This window comes from Schistocerca serialis, chromosome 1 (genome assembly GCF_023864345.2).
Source record: "Schistocerca serialis cubense isolate TAMUIC-IGC-003099 chromosome 1, iqSchSeri2.2, whole genome shotgun sequence".
Lineage (NCBI taxonomy): Eukaryota > Metazoa > Arthropoda > Insecta > Orthoptera > Acrididae > Schistocerca > Schistocerca serialis.
In genome coordinates, this window is record NC_064638.1 from 1,220,300,552 (window position 1) to 1,220,306,780 (window position 6,229).

At 40.6% G+C, this 6,229-nt stretch overlaps 1 non-coding gene across 1 annotated transcript; it reads left to right on the top strand.

The window, feature by feature from the left end:
• The first annotated feature begins 3,396 nt into the window (after positions 1-3,396).
• Trnas-cga (transfer RNA serine (anticodon CGA)) lies at positions 3,397-3,471 on the top strand. Its single transcript has one exon. It is a non-coding gene; the product is annotated as a tRNA-Ser (tRNA).
• Positions 3,472-6,229: the final 2,758 nt, after the last annotated feature.

A 6,229-nucleotide genomic window follows, 5' to 3' on the forward strand; every position in this document is an offset into this window, starting at 1 on the left:
GGAAAAGCACAATGAATCCCTCTGAATGTGAACAAGTATGAATATCTATCAAGCTGACTGAAATTAAAAATATATGAAAGACCTGATCACTCTCGTTATTTACGTTCATGGTAGCTGTAACTACGCAGCCTAAGCATCACTGCTACGCTGGAGAGTTTTATGCTGAATAAAAACGAATTATTCGGGATCACACTATTAGCCCTCTAACAAACGATATGGCAGATTTTACCAAGTGGCCTCCCAGAGAAGTCATACATAATCACATTTTATTGACACTGTTTTCCTTGGAAGTACATTAACAAAATGCTGGAAGTGCTAAGGATAAATCATTGCACACGTTAGAAATTATCTGAGATGTAGAGCTATTGAAAGGCGAAACAATAACTAAAGTAAATGTCTAGAGTAACTAATAATCAATCCTCCAGCGGGATATGTTCGTCGTCTATAATCAGTGTTCGGCTTCCAAACTTTCTCCTCAATGAAAATGAGAATAGTTTCGAAAAGCGCCAACATATTCAAGGTTTAGGATAATACCAAAGTTCAGTCTGGAACCGCACGACCGCTACGGCGCAGGTTCGAATCCTGCCTCGGGCATGGGTGTGTGTGGCGTCCTTAGGTTGGATAGGTTTAAGTAGTTCTCAGTTCTAGGGGACTGATGACCTCGGAAGTTAAGTCCCATAGTGCTCAGAGCCAATTGAACCATTTTTGATAATACCAAAGAAAGCAGGAACTCCAATTCAGTGAAAGCACTGGAATCTTATTTAGGCATTCAGATACCTCAATTCTTCTTTTTCCATGCAGTTTTGCTTATTTAAACTAAAACAGTGTGCTCTCTATGCAAAACAGTCCCCTCTGAATATCACAGATTTGCACAATGTCTCCAACTATATAGTGTTGTACCCTGCATGCAGATTATTAGCGGCAGAAAACATTTACGCATCATTCATAGGCTATGTTTGTTACCTCGAGCCCTGTTCCATCCCCTATGGTGTCAACACTTTTTCACAGTTACTAATGAATGGTAGAGATCACGGGTGAATTGTATGGGAATGCTCGTTGGCTTTTATTTGCTTCCATTCACTCCGGTGTGAACCTAGCTTAACACCTACCACTCGGATTCGTCTCATGGAGTACTTCATTTGGATAACACATACACGTCTGTGTGTCTTATCTGGGAGATTGCTATGGACAGCTTCTGTCGTATCGGTAATCGGTAAGTAGCTTCTTATCTCTTCCCCCCCCCCCCCCCTCCCGTAAAAGAGTGAAGTAGTCAGTTTTCAACAGGTCTCAATGGCTTATGAATTTAGACTTGAGATGTGATGTAATTAGGAACATTTATTTCGAGCACCTATATCGATAAACTCCATGTACGGACATCCTTTGACATTAAGAAACATGGTCCAAAGTCTCTGCAGCTAAAGAGGTTAATGAAATCAGTTTCTTAATATCTATAACACGTGTCACAAGAGAACACCCATTTAATCTGGTCCCAGCGTTCAATGCATTGTCACTAACATTTCAGCACGGTGCAGCAAGGCAAGTACATTCCCGTCTACTTCCACAGTTCTTGCACTGCTCCAAACGATGATTACAAAAGACAGGTAGTTAGTATAACAGCAAGTACTGTTCATTTTTATTATACTATAAGAATAATATACAGAAGAATATACTGTATAAGAATAGTATCAGCTGAAAACAGTCTTGGTTGCAATTTTAGATTTTTTATTTATCAACTACATGTTTCACCTTATTTAGGCATCATCAGGCTGATCTTCATTTGGTATTTCTTAAGACGATCCCTGAGACAGTGTAGCTACAGTACATCGTCGAGTACGTGAAGTCAACAGCGCCTTCGTTAACCTCGGTAAATACTTTATAGATGGACGTGAGTGACTCCAAGACCTGCATAACGCATTCACATTCACAGGCAGTGAAAGCACTGGAATCTTATGTACCCATTCAGATACCTAAATTCTTCTTTTTCTATGCAGTTTTCCTTATGTAAATTAAAAACGTGTGCTCTCTATGCAAAACAATCCCCTGTGAACGTGAATGCGTTATGCAGGTCTTGGAGTCACTCACGTCCATCTAGAAAGTATTTACTGAGGTTAACGAAGGTGATGTTGGCCTGATGTACTCGCTGATGCCCTTTAGCTACACTGTACAAAGGATCGTCCTAAGAAATACCAAATTAAGATCAGTTTGAAGATAACTAAATTAGATGAAACGTATAGGCGATAAATAAAAAAAACTAAATTTTAATCAAGCCTGTTATCAACTAATACTATTAAACACTGATTTGCTGATTCACGCCGCAGATGGCTTTGGAACAATTTCTTAGTACAAGAAAAATATACTGAAGAAAAGGAAAGAAAATTGTGGATGCGCTGGACGAAAATCAATTTGGCTTTAGGAAAGGTAAAGGCACGAGGCAGGCAATTCTGACGTTGCGGTTAATAATGGAAGCAAGACTAAAGAAAAATCAAGACACGTTCATAGGATTTGTCGACTTATAAAACCGTTCGACAGTGTAAAAATGGTGCGAGATATATGAAATTCGGAAAAAAGTAGGGGTTACCTATAGGAGACACAGGTCATATACAATATGTACAACATCCAAGAGGGAATAACCATAGTGGACGACCAAGAACGAAGTGCTCGTATTAAGAAGGGTGCAAGACAACACTCACATACAAAAATATATAACCTGTATATTGAAGGTGTAAAATGGCAGCACAAAGAACGTTATTCTCAAGTCTGTTTTCATACAACACAAGAAGAAAGCTTTACATCAAATACTGTACTGAATAGGAAGTGAATTTCATTCATATCTGGAAGTTTCACTGGAAACTATATGACACTCGCTGTGGAATATGGGAACTAGTGTAAACATCCAGAATGAGATTTTCACTCTGCAGCGGAGTGTGCGCTGATATGAAACTTCCTGGCAGATTAAAACCATGTGCCCGACCGAGACTCGATCTCGGGACCTTTGCCTTTCGCGGGCAAGTGCTCTACCAACTGAGCTACCGAATCACGACTCACGCCCGGTACTCACAGCTTTACTTCTGCCAGTACCTCGTCTCCTACCTTCCAAACTTTACAGAAGCTCTCCTGCGAACCTTGCCCGCGAAAGGCAAAGGTCCCGAGTTCGAGTCTCGGTCGGGCAAACAGACTTAATCTGCCAGGAAGTTTCATATCAGCGCACACTCCGCTGCAGAGTGAAAATCTTATTCTGAAACATCCCCAAGGCTGTGGCTAAGCCATGTCTCCGCAATATCCTTTCTTTCAGGAGTGCTAGTTCTGCAAGGTTCGCAGGAGAGCTTCTGTAAAGTTTGGAAGGTAGGAGACGAGGTACTGGCAGAAGTAAAGCTGTGAGTACCGGCCGTGAGTTGTGCTTCGGTAGCTCAGTTGGTAGAGCACTTGCCCGCGAAAGGCAAAGGTCCCGAGTTCGAGTCTCGGTCGGGCGCACAGTTTTAATCTGCCAGGAAGTTTCATAGTGTAAACATGCTCCCCAAAATTGTTCAGACCCAGCTTTCGCTTGTGGTATGTAACAAACAAAATAAAAAAATGTATTTGCACATGACTTCAAAGTATGAAATAAAATCAACTACTGTTTTATGTGTTGTTGCTGGTCATCGCCAACAGATAGTAGCACTTATGAGTATTCATAGTTCGCTTATGACACCACACTTGTTGTAAGGCACAATGGACCCTCAAAATAATTATTTTTTCATGTCTAAACTGTCGTATGACCCTTGTCAAGATGTGGAAATATTTCCACATCTAAATTGTTCTATGAAGATTATCAAGTACGAAATTTTAATTAGCCATCTAAATCATTTGCAAACAAACGTCGGCAATACAAAAAATGTAGTTTTTTGTCAAATGTCACAATGATATTTCGACACACACACACACACACACACACACACACACACACACACACACACGCAAACGCACACAAACACACACACACATGACAACATTTGTGTCTGATATATGATCGTGAATTCTCAAATTAAGTGTTCGAATGCTACTTCCATGTCTTAACACCTGTGGCTAAAAACTAACATACTAAACAGACAGTTGACATTTCTTTTTACGCCTGAGTGAGGCAGCTAAACTGTCGTAGATTATAACTGCCGAAAACACAAAGTGGCCAAACTACAATCCTAAGCAGGCAAACACAGGAGCAAATAGGCAGTCTGAATTACTGCCAATTTCTGGAGTAATACAATTACTTCTATTTTTAGGCCTATAGTTGGTGTAAGTTAAATATTGCCACGTGAAGTGTTGTATAAAGCCTTTGGATGTCTAAATTAGTTAAGGGTGTTGGCAGTTCAGTCTGAGAATGTATCATTGGTTGTTCAAAGAACAAACCAATATCATCTAGCATAAAACTTTTTCTGCAGTGCTTCACGTTACGTTATCAGGAACAATTTGGGGGGGGGGGGGGGGGAGACGAAGAAAGAAGAAAATGTAATGAGTTGCCTTCGTAGGTACGACAACGAAAGAACGAAAAGCTGCGTAAGCCGAAGAAGACTTACTTTTTGGCAGAGAATTGCTGACTATGTGTTTCTTCCAGATAATGATTCGTCTTTCTCCAGCTGCTTTCAGAATCTGCAACAGTTAAAAGACGTATATGAGTAATCTGTAAGTTACAAATTTAGTAAGACTGTTAATAGTAAAATATGCACCTGCCAGATATTCTTTTATTGCACGCGATCTCTTGGAAGAGAAACAGAATGTTCACAGCTCCAATGATATATCGATGACTTGCGTGAGGTCATTTACGTATTCTTCCACTTATCGTAAAAAGTTCGTTCTCGTCACATTCGGCTGTTTAGGCCTAATTTTTGATCGTGCATATTTAGCGTTATACCACAAATTTAAGTGTCTTTGGTAATAGTTTACTTACATATTAGTTTCCGAAACATATTTAGTCTCCTTTTGCATCTGTATTTAATATATTATCGTTATCACTTAGTAAATCTCTTAACTAGTTTCCAAACTACCATGGATACTAAGTTTGTGAGCTACAGTACGAAAGTTAGTTCAGGGGCTTTGTGCAGCTGTTGTGACAGGTGATTTCATTGGGGAAATTGTAGTGGCGTGGGAATTGGGGAAGCAAACGAGATTCTTCTATTCTCTTGCAGGGTTTGCTCAAGAGATAGGATTATAGCTGAACAGGAGGAGAAAATTAGAGCCCTTCAGGCTGATTTGGACAGAGCGAGAGAGGAACTGAAGAGGTTAAGGGGGGAGGAGGGAAAACAGCGGTGCGAAGTGGTAGCTGGGAACAGGGGCCACAGAAAGAGGACAGTGTCTGACAGTTTCCCAATTGGCACAACCAGTAGATTTGCCTTGCTACCACAGTTAAGTAAGGAAGAGGTTCCAGTAGAAGTAGATGTAGCTAAGATGCAACAGAATCTCACTGGGGTACCAACTGTTTCAAAAAAAATAGGAAGTAAGAGGAAAGTTCTGTTGCAAGGTAGCAGCCATGGAAGAGGTGTGGGCCAGATTTTGCAGGAAAAATTAGGTGACAGGTACCAGGTCACAAACTTTTTCAAGTCAAGTGGAAGTCTTAGCCAGGTGGTAGAGGATATAGGTTCCTTATGCAAGGGATTCACAATGCAGGATCATGTGATGATAGTGGGTGGAGGGGGAAACAGTATTGATAGGTATCAGGACTACAGCAGTGAGTGTGACCTGGTGAAAATAGCCTCGGCAACGACCAATACCAATCTTGGGCTGGTGCCTGCTTTCGTGCGGCATGATCAGCCCCAGTTGAGCCGCTCTGTCAGGAGGGTAAATATGGAGTTGGATCAGTTGCGTTGGGCGACCACTCTGTCGACCACTCTGTCAGCTATTGGATTCATTCCTGTCAAGGCTATTGATAGGGGGCATTTAACAAGGAATGGCCTACATCGCAATAGGAAAGGGAAGGTAAATTGGCAGGGTTGTTAGCGAAATCTATAATAGGGGACACTAGTATTCACGGATGTACCTCTTTTTTAGACTAATATCAGTGTCCAATGAAAGTTCAGGCAGGCAGGTGCTACAGATGTCCAAAACTCACAACATTCTGACAACAGGAAAGTAAATAATAATGTTACCATATTTAACCAAAATACTGGTGGATTAAAGAAAAAAGTAGATTCTCATATAAGTAAAGTAAAAAATAATGTTACCATTTTTCACCAAAATATTCTGGGATTGAAGAATAAAG